Raw genomic sequence first — 18,732 nt, 5'->3', positions numbered from 1 at the left:
GATGCTGCCTGGACTGGAGGGCTTATCTTATGAAGAGAGGTTGACTGAGCTCGGTCTCTTTTCATTGGAGAAAAGGAGGAGGAGAGGGGACCTAATTGAGGTATACAAGATAATGAGAGGCATAGATAGAGTCGATAGCCAGAGACTATTTCCCAGGGCAGAAATGGCTAGCACGAGGGGTCATAGTTTTAAGCTGGTTGGTGGAAAGTATAGAGGGGATGTCAGAGGCAGGTTCTTTACGCAGAGAGTTGTGAGAGCATGGAATGCGTTGCCAGCAGCAGTTGTGGAAGCAAGGTCATTGGGGTCATTTAAGAGACTGCTGGACATGCATATGGTCACAGAAATTTGAGGGTGCATCCATGAGGATCAATGGTCGGCACAACATTGTGGGCTGAAGGGCCTGTTCTGTGCTGTACTGTTCTATGTTCTATGTTCTAATAGGGCGCCCAGAACTGGACGCAGTATTCCAAGTGCGGTCTAACCAAAGTTTTATACAGCTGCAACAAGATCTCACGACTCTTAAACTCAATCCCCCTGTTAATGAAAGCCAAAACACCATATGCTTTCTTAACAACCCTGTCCACTTGGGTGGCCATTTTAAGGGGTCTATGTATCTGCACACCAAGATCCCTCTGTTCCTCCACGCTGCCAAGAATCCTATCCTTAATCCTGTACTCAGCTTTCAAATTCGACCTTCCAAAATGCATCACCTCGCATTTATCCAGGTTGAACTCCATCTGCCACCTCTCAGCCCATCTCTGCATCCTGTCAATGTCCCGCTGCAGCCTACAACAGCCCTCTATACTGTCAACGACACCTCCAGCCTTTGTGTCGTCTGCAAACTTGCTGACCCATCCTTCAATCCCCTCATCCAAGTCATTAAGAAAAATTACAAACAGTAGAGTCCCAAGGACAGAGCCCTGTGGAACACCATCACCACTGACTTCCAGGCAGAATATTTTCCTTCTACTACCACTCGCTGCCTTCTGTTGGCCAGCCAATTCTGTATCCAGATAGCTACGTTCCCCTGTATCCCATTCCTCCTGACCTTCTGAATGAGCCTACCATGGGAACCTTATCAAATGCCTTACTGAAGTCCATATACACCACATCCACAGCTCAACCCTCATCAACTTTTCTAGTCACATCCTCAAAGAACTCGATAAGGTTTGTGAGGCATGACCTGCCCCTCACAAAGCCGTGTTGACTGCATTTGATCAAGCCATGCTCTTCCAGATGGTCATAAATCCTATCCCTCAGAATCCTTTCTAACACCTTGCAGATGACAGACGTAAGACTTACTGGTCTGTAATTGCCGGGGATTTCCCTATTTCCTTTCTTGAAGAGAGGAATTACATTTGCCTCTCTCCAGTCCTCAGGTACGACTCCAGTGGAGAGCGAGGATGCAAAGATCCTCGCAAGTGGCGAAGCAATTGCATTTCTCGCTTCCCAAAGCAGCCGAGGACAAATCTGACCCGGGCCTGGCGACTTGTCAATCTTAATGTTTGACAAAATTTTCAGCACATTAGCTTCCTCTATCTCTATCCATTCCAGCATGCACACCTGCTCTTCATGCTTTCACCTTTTTATATTGCAGCACTCTTCATGTAAAGCCAATATCCTATTCAACATTTTTAGACTAATTTTAAATAACTTTGCACAGCATCACCTACACCTTCCTATCTCCACAGTGCCTTCTTTCTTCCTTCTTATAAAACACTTACGTCAAATCTTGCTTCAAAAGTGATTGATCCAACCTAGGCAAACAGCCTTTCTTCCCAACCTTGAGTATTTTGACAACTATCAATGAACAACTGTGCAAGCAAAACATCAAAAGCAAGGGCACCAAACCAATCGATCCAGCCTTGTTGGCCCGTACACCAGAATCAGAATGATCTGGGTTTAGGATTGGCAGGGAAGTGGGGTGGAGGGTAGTTTGTTCAGAGCAGGGAAGGATTCACTGAATGAGAAAATCACATGGGCAGCTTTTTCTTTTTAGAAAGAGCACATGTGCAGTTCTTCCAGTTGTTCCTAACCAGACATGATAACAGAATATGGTGCCATGGCAACCAGCTGGTATAAAGACACCACTACATTGATTGGTAGCAAATGGTCAGGTAGGGAATGAGTCACTAATCCATCAATCTGAATGTATTCTGGGCTGTGTCAATGCTGAAGTCCTAGCCTAGCAAACATCTTACGGTTCTATTAAATGCAATTATCATTCTAGTCTCAGTAACGTCCACAATAACAACTACCCATTGCTAGTTATAAAAACCCATCTGCTTCATTTATGTTCCTTAGGGAAGGAAAATCTACCGTACTTAACCAATCTGGCCTACATGATTCCAGGCCCACAATGTGACTGGCTCTGAATCCCCCCTCTAAACATGCTCAGCAAGCCACACTGATGACAGGTAGTTGGAATTTTAATTGAGATAAATGTGAGCTATTGCATTTTGGTAAGACAAATCACAGCAGAACTTATACACTTAATGGGTGAAGTGTTGCCGAACAAGGAGACCCTAGGGTGCAGGTTGATAGTTCCTTGAAAGTTGAGTCACAGACAGACAGGATAGTGAAGGCAGCATTTGGTATGCTTGCCTTTATTGATCAGTGCACCAAGTATAGGATTTGGGAGGTCATATTGCAGCTGTATACGACATTGGTTAGACCACATTTGGAACATCGTGTTCAGTTCTGGTCTTCCAGCTATGGGAAAGATCTTGTGAAGGGTGCAGAAAAGATTTACAAGGATGCCGCCAGGGTTGGAAAGTTTGAGCTATAGGAAGAGGCTGAATAGGCTGGGACTATTTTCCCTGGAGCATAGGAGATTAAGTGGTGACCTTATAGAGGTTTACAAAGGCTTCCGGGGCATGGATAGGGTGAATAGTAAAGGTCTTTTTTCCCAGGGTAGGGGAGTCCAAAACTGGAGGGCACATGCTTAAGGTGAGAGGGGCATGATTTAAAAGGGGCCTTTTTTCACTCAGAGGATGTTACATGTATGGAATGAGCTACCAGAGGTGGTGGTGGAAATTGGCACAATGACAAAGTATAAAAGGCATCTGGATGGGTATGTGAATAGGCAGGGTTTAGTGGGATATGGGCCAATGGTTGGCAAATGGGACTAGATTATTGTGGAATATCTGGTCGGCATGGACGAGTTAGACTGAAGAGTCTGTTCGGTGCTGTACAACTCTTACGACATGTTTAAGGACAATTCGGCATGAGCAACAACTCCTCACTAGCAACAACCACATCCCATGTAAGAGTAAAGAAAAAGAAAACTTATGGCTTTATGGGTCAGCGAGAAACAGGAAGGGAACCAAAGTGGACAATTTATATCATTGTGTCAAGTGTGCATAAACAGGGAAGAAGCTGCCCTGCACCTTTATTATAGCTCTTCGAACAACTCTAGAGCTTCCTGTACACGTATTATTCATCATACAGGGAGACAGTGCAGATACAGAACCATCTTATCTGTGTGTTCATGCAGCAGAAATTAAAGTGGAAAACAAATTCAGACTCCTGGTAAACAAACCCCCGCAGCAGCAAAAAATAGAATCAGGTTCGAAAGTGAAGGAGTCTGGAAAAAATGTTCCTGTCAAGCACAGGGAGACGGCAAGAGAGGAAGTCCTGGGAAAGAGACAGGATGGTACCAAGAACAGAACACAACAGGATGGATATATAACCACTAATTAGAATAAACAGGTGCAGGATGTCTTTTTTAAACGAAATCTGAACAAGAGAAAATGTGTCCCTTATTATTACAGAAACACAAGATGACAGGCAGGGTGAAACGGAAAAAAAAAACTCACTGATTGAGATGGAGATGAACAGAGAGAACAATACTCCAATGAGGGATAGACAGAGCAAGGAAGAAACAGTGAGACATAATAATAGACAAATAGATAGAACTGACATCAGTGAACAAGCAGCTACGGTGACAGAGATGCAATGAACCCAAAGAGGGAGAGAAATACCGAAGTCAAAGGCTTAGATCAGGACAGATACATATGCTGACAGTCAGCCACAGAAGCAATGATAGGTCAGAGAAGAAAAAGGCAGTCGACACAGAATTAAGTTTAATATCAAGAGTATAACAGAGACAGAGTGTCACGCACGGGGTGGGGGGTGGTCAGAGATGTGACAAAGAAAGAGAGAAACATTAAGAGAGATATTGAGGGATGGATCTCCTCTGTGCAAACACTGTAACAAAAAGCTAAACCTGTTCTTTATAATTAAGATAATAAAATGTGAGGCTGGATGAACACAGCAGGCCGAGCAGCATCTCAGGAGCACAAAAGCTGACGTTTCGGGCCTAGACTGTTCATCAGAGAGGGGGATGGGGAGAGGGTTCTGGAATAAATAGGGAGAGAGGGGGAGGCGGACTGAAGATGGAGAGAAAAGAAGATAGGTGGAGAGGAGTGTATAGGTGGGGAGATAGGGAGGGGATAGGTCAGTCCAGGGAAGACGGACAGGTCAAGGAGGTGGCATGAGGTTAGTAGATAGGAATGGAGGATCAGCTTGAGGTGGGAGGAAGGGCCGGGTGAGAGGAAGAACAGGTTAGGAAGGCAGAGACAGGCTGGACTGGTTTTGGGCTGCAGTGGGTGGAGGGGAAGAGCTGGGCTGGTTGTGTGGTGCAGTGGGGGGAGGGGACGAACTGGGCTGGTTTTGGGATGCGGTGGGGGAAGGGGAGATTTTGAAGCTGGTGAAGTTCACATTGATACCATTGGGCTGCAGGGTTCCCAAGCGGAATATGAGTTGCTGTTTCTGCAACCTTCGGGTGGCATCATTGTGGCACTGCAGGCGGCCCATAATGGACATGTCATCTAAAGAATGGGAGGGGCAGTTGAAATGGTTCGCGACTGGGAGGTGCAGTTGTTTATTGCAAACCCAGCGGAGGTGTTCTGCTTTATAATTAGGATAACAGTTTTGCTATATGAGGCAGCAATGGAAACCCTATCCAGTGAGACAGGGAGAAACAGGATACAGAGACAGAACAGAATAGTGAGTTAGCTTCACACAGAGAGGTACCAACAGAATGGGTCAGAGATGCTGAGTGAGCTGAGCTCAGGCGGATGACTATGGCAAGAGTTGATGGTAGTCTCTGACATTTTGCTGCACAAGGTTCAACATTATGTGGGCATGGCCATGATCATGTGATTGCATACACACTAAACTGAAATATTCTCCATGGCAGCCTAGGTCCACGAAATCCAATCCCATAGAGCACAACACCAATTCTCAAGAAGGGTCACTGGATCCAAAATGTTAACTGTGATTTCTCTCCACAGATGTTTCTCGATGCTGACTTTTTCGAGCAATTTATGCTTTTGTTTCCGATTTCCCAAAAGAACTGCGCATGCTGGGTTTTCTTCATAAAGAAAATATCCACCGCCAGCGACCAAAGGGCCTGGGTTAGTGATTGAGAGGATACACGGGGTTCAAATATAGCCCAGGCCATCTCTTTTCTCCAGCTGCCTGCCTGAAAAGATCAATTCACTGGCTGCACTTCGTTGAGGTTATGAAACGGTCAGTACTGTATGCACTGATACATCAGCAGTGATGGACAGCTTTTCTCTCCTGTTCAGTATACAAGAAACCATTTGCAAAGCAGGACTTTGAAGTTATTTCTCAACTTTAAAGAGCTAAATTTGACATAAAATCTGCATTTTTTTTCAGAACCAAAATGCAATAACATTTCACACAAGCTCTTTTTTCATACTGTACTGAGGCCCAGTGTTAAGACTGCACCCGCTCAGTGGCACACTGGGCGTCTGGAAGCTTGACTGTCTGAGGGATCTGACTGGCTTTCTCAGGCTTGAAGAAGGGTATGGGACAGCAAGACAGGGAGGCGGTTCTGTCTTTGGCACACTACGTCACTGTCAATGGAAAGGAAATACGCAGGGATGCGCATAGTGCCATCTGGGAACTGCTGCCCGAGTGTCTGAAGCCACACCTCGTGTTTCCATGGTGACTGTTGACTGTCAAGACTGATGCAGGCTGTTCAACTGCAGCATGCATCGCAGTTGTGCTTAACTCTGCACTCCACGCCCTTGGTGCGCGGACTGGGTGCAGCAACGCTGGAACACCCGTCTCAGTTTGTCAGACTGACTGGTTTATCATATTAACCCCCCAGCCACCACCACCGCCCCTCCCAATCAGAGTTTCTCCCAGGATCACTACTCAGCACCAGCCCTTCCCGGTTCAGAATGGCTGACTTGATACTGGCTGGCAGCCAGAGATTTTAAACCTCATTTTTGTTCTGCAGATTGGCTCGCAGCATGAGCGGAACCCAAACTCTCAGGATTTTAAGAGTTGGAGAGAGTTGAATTAGAATCCCACAGCCCTAAGCTGATGCTACAGTGAAGGGAAATAGGAAGGAGCAGTGAGCCCTGGCTAGCTCCCAGGGATCACAGTCTCACTCAAGAGACTTGTTGTCATTTACAGGGTGAAAGACCTTTATGATCAACCTCCACCATTGCCAGTGTGAGATGGACACAACTTTTAACATAGGAATCAGAAAGGGTCTCGTTAATTAGTTCACTAATTACGACATTGAGAGTAGTTTTATATAGCCACCGCAAGGCTTTCAAAAGGTGCTCTTTGTCACTCTTGAAGATTGCTAAGCAACACCACTCATTGCAAAGAGCAAGCAAAACTGAGAAGGGGTTGGTGGAGGAATAGGACCAGCAGGTTATCTTCCTCAGTGGCTTAGGGCACAGAAATGGAAACAAGTGCACCCTTTAATTGCGAGGCCGGTGAATAAATGGAGTGACAGCAGGTTGAAAGAGGCTGCTCCCACTGCTTGGAAAGGTTCAGAACTACCGCACACCCACTGAAGGGAATTGGGAAGGAAGCAATTGAAATGCAATAGAAGGGGTTTTTTTTGCAGCCAATAGTTCAGGATCTAGAACACACTGCCCTAGTGTGTAATGGAAATAAAAGGAATCACAGCTGTTGAGAGAGATATTATCTGGGGGGAGAAAAAGAATTCAGGGTTGAGGAAAATGGTGCAGACTAGATTTAGTGATATACCATCCTATGAATCTACGATCTCTTCCACGAGACAGTAAACCAAGGAATCTCACACTGAAGCTATTGTTGATCAAGTGCTGCTCAACAGTACTGTTAGTGACTCCTTCCATCATTTTCCATTTGCTGATGATCAAGAGTAGATCGATCGAGACAATAATTGACTGGGTTAGATTTGTTCTGATTTCTGTGCATAGGACAATCTTCCATGTGTTGGGTGGATGCCAATGTTGTAACCGCATTGGAACAGCTTTGATAGGGGCAGAGTTACTTCCGGAGCACATCTCTTCGGACAGTTACAGGTGTGCTGTCAGGGCCCATTGCCTTGGCAGTATCAATTTAACATGAAATGCAAGGGGTATATTGAAGAGGTTTGCAGGTAATACTAGGATTGCCATCTATTGTTTAAGAAAGCTGTAGGGAGCAGGAAGACATTAACAGACTCATCAGGGTGTTGTAAAAATGAGAAATGGAATTCAGTCCAGAGAAGTATAAGGTGGTACAGATGGGAATGTTCAACAAGGGATTACACAATGGATGAGTAGGATTCTGAGAAACAAAGGGACCTTTGAATGTATGTCCACAGATCTCTCAAGGTAGCAGGCCAGGTAGATCAGGGAGCCACAAATAAAAAGGCATCGTTTCCTGTATCCGACAGGTTATAAAACACTAGCTCTGGTCATCACATTACAGGAAGCATGTCATCCCACTGGCAAGCAGTCAGAGGTCATTTATGAGGAAGTTGTCAAGACTGGACAATTTTGTCTTTGAGGAAATGACAATTGCATAGGTTGGGATTGTTTGTTTTCGAACACAGGAAGATAAGGGAAGATTCAATTAAATTTACTAAGTAGTTAATGAAAGGGCTGGGGGTGGGGGGGTGAGGAATAATTTATTTCATCCAGAGAGTGGTGGGGGTGGGGGGGGTTGCGGAGATCTGGAACTCTGTCTGCAAGGATACTACAGGCTGGAAATCCTCATCACATTTCAAACATACCTAGGTACACTCTTGAAATACAGTAACCAACAGGACTACAGAGTAACAGCTAGAAGGTAAAAGGTGAAATTAGATGGAAAATAGATTGGTTTTTAAGGCTGTTATGGCCATATTGAATTGAATGACCTGCTTTGCTACCACTAGGGCCAGAAGCATGTTAAAAGACCATTACCTACTTTCATTACCTACACCTCATATTCACCATGGACGTCCAGTCCCTGTACACCTGCATTCCGCATGGAGATGGCCTCAAGGCCCTCCGCTTCTTCCTGTCCCGCAGGCCCGACCAGGCCCCCTTCACCGACACTCTCATCCGCCCAGCTGAACTCGTCCTCACACTCAACAACTTCTCTTTTGACTCCTCCCACTTCCTACAGACTAAGGGGGTGGCCATGGGCACCCGCATGGGCCCCAGCTATGCCTGCCTCTTTGCAGGTTACGTGGAACAGTCCCTCTTCCGCACCTACACAGGCCCCAAACCCCACCTCTTCCTCCGGTACATTGATGACTGCATCGGCGCCGCCTCTTGCTCCCCAGAGGAGCTCGAACAGTTCATCCACTTAACCAACACCTTCCACCCCAACCTTCAGTTCACCTGGGCCATCTCCAGCACATCCCTCACCTTCCTGGACCTCTCAGTCTCCATCTCAGGCAACCAGCTTGTAACTGATGTCCATTTCAAGCCCACCGACTCCCACAGCTACCTAGAATACACCTCCTCCCACCCACCCTCCTGCAAAAATTCCATCCCCTATTCCCAATTCCTCCGCCTCCGCCGCATCTGCTCCCACGATAAGACATTCCACTCCCGCACATCCCAGATGTCCAAGTTCTTTAAGGACCGCAACTTTCCCCCCACGGTGATCGAGAACGCCCTTGACCGCGTCTCCCGCATTTCCCGCGACACATCCCTCACACCCCGCCCCCGCCACAACCGCCCCAAGAGGATCCCCCTCGTTCTCACACACCACCCTACCAACCTCCGGATACAACGCATTATCCTCCGACACTTCCGCCATTTACAATCCGACCCCACCACCCAAGACATTTTTCCATCCCCTCCCCTGTCTGCTTTCCGGAGAGACCACTCTCTCCGTGACTCCCTTGTTCGCTCCACACTGCCCTCCAACCCCACCACACCCGGCACCTTCCCCTGCAACCGCAGGAAATGCTACACTTGTCCCCACACCTCCTCCCTCACCCCCATCCCAGGCCCCAAGATGACATTCCACATTAAGCAGAGGTTCACCTGCACATCTGCCAATGTGGTATACTGCATCCACTGTACCCGGTGCGGCTTCCTCTACATTGGGGAAACCAAGCGGAGGCTTGGGGACCGCTTTGCAGAACACCTCCGCTCAGTTCGCAACAAACAACTGCACCTCCCAGTCGCAAACCATTTCCACTCCCCCTCCCATTCTCTTGATGACATGTCCATCATGGGCCTCCTGCACTGCCACAATGATGCCACCCGAAGGTTGCAGGAACAGCAACTCATATTCCGCCTGGGAACCCTGCAGCCATATGGTATCAATGTGGACTTCACCAGTTTCAAAATCTCCCCTTCCCCTACTGCATCCCTAAACCAGCCCAGTTCATCCCCTCCCCCCACTGCACCACACAACCAGCCCAGCTCTTCCCCCCCACCCACTGCATCCCAAAACCAGTCCAACCTGTCTCTGCCTCCCTAACCGGTTCCTCCTCTCACCCATCCCTTCCTCCCACCCCAAGCCGCACCCCCAGCTACCTACTAACCTCATCCCACCTCCTTGACCTGTCCGTCTTCCCTGGACTGACCTATCCCCTCCCTACCTCCCCACCTACACTCTCTCCACCTATCTTCTTTACTCTCCATCTTCGGTCCGCCTCCCCCTCTCTCCCTATTTATTCCAGTTCCCTCCCCCCATCCCCCTCTCTGATGAAGGGTCTAGGCCCGAAACGTCAGCTTTTGTGCTCCTGAGATGCTGCTTGGCCTGCTGTGTTCATCCAGCCTCACATTTTATTATCTTGGAATCTCCAGCATCTGCAGTTCCCATTATCTCTCTCTCTCCATTACCTACTTTCAAGTGGAATTACTTTCATGTTCATGAAAGTGGAACATCTAAACTAAAGGAGGCTTTATCCATCTGACACTTCTGCTAAGGAACGAGGGGGTACTGCACTGTCGGAGGGACAGCGCTGAGGGGGCGCCGCATTGTCGGAGGGTCAGCACTGAGAGGGCGCTGCACCGTTGGAGGGTCAGTCCTGAGGGGCGCCACAGCGTTGAAGGGTCAGCCCTGAGGGGACATCGCGCCGGAGTCCAGATCAAGGGAATATTGGAGGATGGAATTTTAAATTAAGACACCTTTGGACGTCTCAAATCAATCAGTACGTATGTCAATCTTCTATCTGGAATGTGGAGCACATTCTGGGGTGTTTACATAAAGTACTGGCTGTCAACACAAAAACATGTTCACAGAGTGAAGTAAAAGTGTAGCACAGAGAAGGAAAAACATGGAAACACTGGGAAGTGCCTGTGGAACAAAGGGGTGCAGCTGTGAAGAGGGTTCCTCAGTCACACAACTGCAAGTTCACTCCTAGAAGCAGCAATCAGCAGGAGTTAGGCATAGCATTAACCCAATGCAGGATCTAATTCTCAGCGACTATAACCCGCAAATTTCTTCCCATGTTCAGAAAGGCGACTGTATAGAATACCCATTTCTGAAGAAAGGTCTAGGACTGAAACGTCAGCTTTCCTACTCCTCTGATGCTGCTTGGCCGACTGTATTCATCCAACTCTACACCTTGTTATCTATGTATAGAATCCCCGACAGGTGGGGCCTGCATAGCTGATACATTAACCCCATGGACAGCAACTGTACAAAGATGTACAGGACAGCTGATCAACAGCAACTGTACAGAGATGTACAGGACAGGTGATCGACGGCGACTGCACAGAGATGTACAGGACAGCGATCAACGGTGACTGCACGGAGATGTACAGGACAGCTGATCAACAGGCACTGTATACAGAGAACAGAACTGATCGACAGGGACTCTATAGAGATGTACAATAAACTTATGAAAACAAGCTGTACAGATTTTATCAAACTTCCGTCCTTAGATGACTAAAAGAACACTATTATTGGTTTTCAGTGATGCTTCACATGTTAATGCTTCTGATGGTAGTTTAAACACAACTGTTTTTTGGAATTATTTGTTATGGGTAAGAATGGGAATGCAAGACTCAGACCATGTTGAATTTCAATTATTTAGAGATATTGCTTTTGTCATTTTTGGGGTGGGCAGTTCGGGTCAAGGCATGTCAGGTGGGGTCAAGGTGGAGCTTGGGATAGAACTTCTAGACATCAGTTTTTAAGATAGCTTGATCTGAGCTACTGCACCTACAGCAGGAGAAATGGTTATAGATCCCAAAATCATACTGCCTTGAATAGAATCTGGAGGTATTCGATTTAACTGTTTTTGAGATTTTTTTTCATTTGTTCTAACAACCACCCTCATCTAGCTTTGTGCTAAGTCTGGCTCCAATCAATAAACTTGACCAGAGATTCATTAGGGCTCCAGGATGCCAGACTTAGTCAAAAGCTGCTTTGATATTAAGGGCAGTATCGCTCACTCTCTCTCTCTCTCACCTCAGCTCTGGAATTCAGCTCTTTTGTCCACATTTAGACCAAGGCTGTAATGAGATCAGGAGCTGAGTGACCCTAGTGGAGCCCGAACCATGACAAGGTAATTGCTAAGCAATAGTGACTTAATAGCAATGCCTTCAATCGACAGACTGATGATGGCAATAGATAGGTAGTATAGTACCTGCCAATATCGAACGTGTTCTGTTTTTTTGTTGACAAGTACCTGGGCAATATTCCATATCACCAGGTGCATGCCAGTGGAGAAATTGTACTGAAACAGATTATCTGGAAACACGTGTGTTTCTCATTGAACCATGTGATTCGTGATTCATGATTCCAACACTGTTTGTGTGTCACACAGTCAGAACGCTCCATAGTCACACTGTTCAATCATGGTTGCCTAATCATACAGACCAATCACTGTTTATACAATCACATAGACTAAACACTGTACAATCGCGCAGTCTTATCGTTGTTTATATAGGAATCACTATATATTCACATGGACCAGTGTTCATATAATCACACAAACGAGTTACAGTCCAAGCGCATGGACCAGTCAGTGTCCAAGCACATGGACTGATCGTTATCAGTACCATGGATGATTCACTCTATAGTCACACAGACTGATCACCATACATTTATAGTGTACAACTAATTTCAGTGTAACCAGATGGCTCAATCATTCTACACGAGCACAATCCGACCACCTTTCATATAATTACTTGGTCCACCACTGTAAAGTCACACAGGCTAAACACTCTTCATACAATCATATGAATCAATCCTGTTTATATGTGCAGTCTGTCAGGAGGCAACGGTACTGTTGTTGGACTAATAATTCAAAAATCCAGATAATGTTCTAGATTCAGTAAAAGTTGGGAATTAAAAGACAAATGACAAACACAAAACCGTGTAAAAATCCATCTGGTTCGTTCATGATCTTTATGGAATAAATCTGTCATCCTTACCTGGTGTAGTCTGTGTGCGATTCCAGACCCGCAACAATGTGATTGACTCCTTACTGTCCTCAAAAAATGTATTAAGGAACAAAAACAGATGAATTACCCAGCATTGGCCAAAGAACTAGAAACAACGAGGGCTACTTCAGCCCCGTGCAGAAGAATCAAGGACCAATCACGGTGAAAATCACTTGAAAGAAGCAAGGGATGGCAAGGTCTCAGAATGTACTCTGGATGGGGATTTCAATGTCCACTACAGAGAGTGGCTCGGCAGCAGCACGACTGATCGAGCTGGTTGGGTCCTAAAGGACGTAACTACTAGACTGGGTTAGCAGCAGGTAGCGAGGGAACCAACCTGGAAACAACATATTTGACTGCATCCTTACTAATTTGCCAGCTGCAAATACATCTGTTCATGACGGTATCGGTAAGAGTGGCCATTGCACAGTCCTTGTGGAGATGAAGTCCCGCCTTTACATTGAGAACGACCTCCATCGTGTTGTGTGGCACTATCACCATGAGAAATGGAACAGACTTCACACAGATCTAGCAACTCAAGACTGGGCATCCCTGAGGTGCTGTGGGCCATCAATAGCAGCAGAATTGTACTCTAGTTTAATCTGTAACCTCATGGCCCGGCATATCCCCCACTCAACCATTACCATCAAGCCAGGGGATCAACCCTGGCTCAATGGATAGTGCAGGAGAGCATACCAGGAGCTGTACCAGGCATCCCTAAAAATGAGGTGTCAACCTGGTGAAGCCACCAAACAGCATAAACGGCAAGTGATAGAGCTAAGCAATCTCACAACCAATGGATCAGATTGAAGCTCTGCAGTCCTGCATCATCACTAGAGGGGGAGGGCTCCAAAAATATCCCTGTCCTCAATGATGGGGGAAGCCTAGTGCATCAGTGCACGTCACACTATGGTTTCCCACAGCTAATAAGGGTTTTATGTCTGACACACTGTGAACAAACCATCTCTTTGGGGACACAAGGTGGAAGTGTTTTGGGCGAGATTTCATATCCCTCCATTCATGGGTGCAGTTTTTGCCAAGGGCATGAAACATAAAACGTGGCAGGTGTCTATCACATCACTGTCCCACACACCCATATTGGACAGTAGGTAGCAGTGCCTGTAACTTTAGGACAAATAAATGGACAACTGACCTTGTTAGTAAACCAACTAACTTTGTTATGTTATGTTGCCCATACCATAATATGGTTAGTTTGGGCAGGTGGGCAGCAGTAGTTTTTAACCCAATTGGTTAAAAGGCCAGAGGAAAGACCAGGGCAGGGTTGGCTTGGGTATAAACAGGTCTCCAAGATGCTATGTATCCTTTTGTCACTTCCTGCTGTGCACACCAAAGCCCCAGCACCACCACTCCTTTGTTCTCCAGGGATCTGTGACCTCTTTCCAATCAAATCCTCTCCTTATTTCCCAGTTGAGGCCAAGTGCCTTTCACTGCAGGGTCTGCCCACAGTCCCAGCAGTGCCCGCTACTGAACCTTGGTGCTTCTGGGAGTGGGATAAATTAGCTAGCAGGTCCTGAAGGCTGAATGGCCTCCCACTGAGAGGTAGAAGTTTGACATCCTTACTCACTGTTGCTGTGTTTGGGACTGATATTCCTTCTGGGAGAAGCAAGCAGTAGAGTCCCCCTGACCACTTCTGTTAGAAGAACAGGAAAATCTACATGACTCCATTCAGGAAGGTGATTTTCAGTGTCTCTCCTACCAATGGAATATGATACATTGCTGCTACACCAAAGAGTCCAGGCAGATCCAGTCTCCCGACTTGTTTCAAATCCTAGCATTAGCTGAGCAGTGGGTGACATGAGGCTTGTGAACGCAATCCACTTCTGACAGGCCTTGATCAGCTGAAGACTCATTGACTGAAAGCCTGCTTCGCTGAATCTGACAGACTACTACACCCGTAGACCATGGTTTATGATCCGTGTGGGATGCGAGGGAATCCCACAAGAAGAAAAAGACTGCTGCAGGGAGTTCATTAAAATGCTTAAATTGCACACACCGGGCACATTACAGCATTAAGTAGCTGAAAGCTTTGATTTTAATTAAAGAGGAAGTTGCCACAATCGTTAGCCGATCAATGCAGGGGTCCGATTGCAAATCTGACAGCTACTCTCTTTACTACAAATTTGTGCGGTTTCACAGAGACAGGGCCTGGAAAACAAAATCCAAGCTGACACTTCAATGCAGAACCGAACAAGTGCTGCCCTGTTGTTGATAACACCTATCGGGATGAGATACTAAAGTAAGGCAATGTCAACTCTCTCAGGTGAACATAATGGATCCCACTGTCAAACTAGGGAGCTCCCCTCATATTCTGACAATTGTTTAACCCTCAATCAGCACCACAAAAGCAGATTATTGGGTCATTCCCACATTGATGTTTGTGGGAGCTTGCTGCGCAAAATTGGCTGCCATATTTGCTGTCACATTACTGGCTACACTTCAAAACTTACTTCACTTGCTGTGAGCTATTTAGGTAGAAGAACTGAACTGAATCAGCCTTATTGTCACATATACTCGCATGAGTACAGTGAAAAGTTTACAAGTTTCCACTTACAGTACCATCCTGGATAACAAAGTACACATTCTTCAGTACAAGTTCTTAGGGGCAAAAAAATAAAGATATAAAAAGTCCAGCATTACAGACCTTAGGAAGTACAATATCATAGTAATAATTTAGAAAAATAAAGAGACTAAAAGTTCAGAATAATAGTCCTTCTGTGTTAATACAGAATTTTTTTAAAAAAGAAATTTAATACAAAGTCCATTCATTATCTACTTGTCCAATATCAAATGTTGCATAAGCAGTGAGATATTTAAGACCATAAGACATAGGAGTGGAAGTAAGGCCATTCGGCCCATCAAGTCCACTCCGCCATTTAAATCATGGCTGATGGGCATTTCAACTCCACTTCCCTGCACTCTCCCTGTAGCCCTTGATTCCTTCTGAGATCAAGAATTTGTCGATCTCTGCCTTGAAGGCATCCAACGTCCCGGCCTCCACTGCACTCTGCGGCAATGAATTCCACAAGCCCACCACTCTCTGGCTGAAGAAATGTCATCTCATTTCAGTTTTAAATTTACCCCCTCTAATTTTAAGGCTGTGCCCACAGGTCCTAGTCTCCCTGCCTCATGGAAACAACTTCCTAGCATCCACCCCTTCTAAGCCATACATTATCTTGTAAGTTTCTATTAGATCGCCCCTCGACCTTCTAAATTCTAATGAGTACAATCCCAGGATCCTTAGCCGTTCATCATACATTAAACCTACCATTCCAGGGATCATCCGTGTGAATCTCCACTGGACACGCTCCAGGGCTAGTATGTCCTTCCTTTTTGGGGCCCAAAATTGGACACAGTATTCTAAATGAGGCCTAACTAGAGCTTTATAAAGCCTCAGAAGCACATCGCTACTTTTATATTCCAACCCTCTTGAGATAAACGACAACATTACATTCGCTTTCTTAATTACGGACTCTACCTGCAAGTTAACCTTTAGAGAATCCTGGACCAACACTCACAGATCCCTTTGCACTTCTGATTTGCAAATTTTCTCACCGTTTAAAACATGCCTGTATTCTTTTTTCCAAAGTGCAAAACCTCACATTTACTCACATTGAATTTCATCAGCCATTTCCTGGACCACTCTCCTAAACTGTCTAAATCTTTCTGCAGCTTCCCCACCTTCTCACTACTACCTGCCTGTCCACCTATCTTCGTATCATTGGCAAACTTCGCCAGAATGCCCTCAGTCCCTTCATCCAGATCATTAATATATAAGGTGAACAGCTGTGGCCCCAACACTGAACCCTGCAGGACACCACTCGTCACCGGTTGCCATTCCGAAAATGACCTTTTATCCCAACTCTCTGCCTTCTGTCAGACAGCCAATCCTCAATCCAAGCCAGTAGCTCACCTCGAACACTATGGACCCTCACCTTGCTCAGCAGCCTCCCGTGAGGCACTGTATCAAAGGGACTGTGGTAGAATTGAGAGAGGTGGAGCTGAGTGTCATTAGCATGTCTGGATTTGGCGGTGTATCATAGGATTCAAAAGCCTGGGTTAATAATCTTAGGCTTAGTTTCAAAACTCATTATGCCTACAGCTGAGATTTAAGTTCAACTGATAAATCTCAAATAAGAAACAATTTCAGTTGTGGTCACAAATACCCTTTGCAAAAGAAAATGTACCATCCTGATCTGGTCCAGTTCACTTGTGGCTTCCAGACCAATAGCAATGTAATTACCTTCTGAAATGACCAAGTAAGCCACTCAGTTCATGGACACCTCGAGATGGACAACAGATAATGGACTTACCAGTGACACTCACATCCCATGGACGAATAAAGTGAGAAACCTAACACCATGCTTTCAGATGATGTTGCCGAGAGGCAGGTTATACGTGCAAAACGATAAGGGCTCATGGATTGTTCAAGGCAGACCAGAGGTTACGGTGTGGGAACAGGATAAGTGCCACTTTAGGAATCCAGGTGTAGATGAGTAATGAATCACAAAACAGTAGTCCTATGCAGCTGGATGACAGTTTTGTTTCCCATTTGTAGAATGTGGGCATCGCTGTCTGAGCCAGCATTTATTGCTGTATCCAGCTGCTGGGGCAAGTGGCCGTGAGCTGCCTTCCTGAGCTGTTGTAGTCCACGTGTAGTTGATTGACTCACAGTGCCATTTGGGAGGAATTCCACGATTTTTACCCAATCACAGTGAAGGAATGGTGATATATTTCCAAGTCAGGATGGTGATGGCTTGGACGTGAACTTGGAGGCGGTGGTGTTCCCTTGTATTTGCTGCCCTTGTCCTTCTAGATGGAAGTGGTCATGGGTTTGGAAGGTGCTATCTAAGGATCTTTGGTGAATTTCTGCACTACATCTAGTAGATAGTACACACTAATGCTACTGAGCGGCGGTGAAGGGAGTGGATGCTTGCGGGTGTGGTGCCAATCAAGCAGGCTGCTTTGTCCTGGATGGTGTCAAGCTTTGAGTGTTGTTGTGGGTGCACTCATCCAGGCAAGTAGGGAGTATTCCATCACACTCCTGACATGTGCTTTGTAGATGGTGGACAAGCTCTGGGAAGTCAGGAAGTGAGTTACCCACCACAGTATTCCCATAGCTCCTTGATGCCACCTTCGGTCAAATGCAGTCTTAATGTCAAGGGCTGTCACTCTCACCACAGCTCTGGAGTCAGTTCTTTTGTCCACGTTTGAACCAAGGCTGTAATGAGGTCAGGAGTGAGTGGCCCTGGCAGAACCCAAACTGGGCATTGCTGAGCAGGTGCTGCTTGATAGCACTGTTGATGATCCCTTCCATCACTTTACTGATGATCGAGTGGAGCCTGATGGATTGATAGATGCTGTTGTTCTAGAAGAGCTTGGCTAGGTTAGCAGCAAGTTCTGGAGCATAAGTCTTCAGTAGTACTGCTGGAATGATATCAGGGCCCATAGCTTTTGCAGTATCCAGCGTCACCAACCATTTCTCAATATCACAAGGAGTGAACTGATTTGGCTGAAAACTGGTATCTATAAAGCTGGGGACCACTGGGGGAGGCCAAGATGGATCATCCACTGAAATGCTTCAGTCTGATACAGTCATAAAGTTGTACAGCACGGAAACAGATCCTTCGGTCCAACTCGTCCATGACGACCAAATATCCAAATGAATCTAGTCCCATTTGTCAGCATTTGAACCACATCCCTCTAAACACTTCTTATTTGTCTACCCATCCAGATGCCTTTCAAATGTTGTTATTGTATCAGCCTTAACTGCTTCATCTGATAGCTTATTCCACACTGTGCGTGAAAAACTGCCCCTTAGATCCCTTTTACATCTTTGAACTCTCATCTTAAACCTATGCCCTCTAGTTTTGAACTCACCTATTCCGGGAAAAACAGCTTGGTTATTTACCCTATCCAAGACACTCTTGATTTTATAAATTTCTATAAGGTCACCCCTCAACTTCTGGTGCTCCAAGGGAAATAGCCTCAGCCTATTCAATCTATCCCTATAGTTCAAAACACTTTTGCACAGTTGTGTTGGACTCTGCCATCCTTGAAGATGGGGGCA

The 18,732-nt window shown here is 46.0% G+C and overlaps 1 protein-coding gene across 2 annotated transcripts in view; it reads right to left on the bottom strand.

Annotated features, from left to right (window-relative positions):
• LOC125456310 (retinoic acid receptor RXR-gamma-A-like) overlaps positions 1-16,994 on the bottom strand; it is a 174,430-nt gene extending 157,436 nt beyond the window's left edge. The window contains exon 1 of one of the 2 annotated variants that reach the window (XM_059647723.1): positions 16,976-16,994. The gene's annotated coding sequence lies outside the window, so the exon portion shown is untranslated. Of the gene's footprint in view, positions 1-14,229; positions 14,301-16,975 lie in introns of those variants that run through there. The other variant, XM_059647724.1, reaches the window with a different exon arrangement.
• Positions 16,995-18,732: the final 1,738 nt, after the last annotated feature.

This window comes from Stegostoma tigrinum, chromosome 8 (assembly GCF_030684315.1).
Source record: "Stegostoma tigrinum isolate sSteTig4 chromosome 8, sSteTig4.hap1, whole genome shotgun sequence".
NCBI classification, from domain to species: Eukaryota; Metazoa; Chordata; class Chondrichthyes; order Orectolobiformes; family Stegostomatidae; genus Stegostoma; species Stegostoma tigrinum.
Note: the sequence above shows the minus strand (reverse complement) of the source record. Positions and strands in the feature narration are given on the sequence as shown.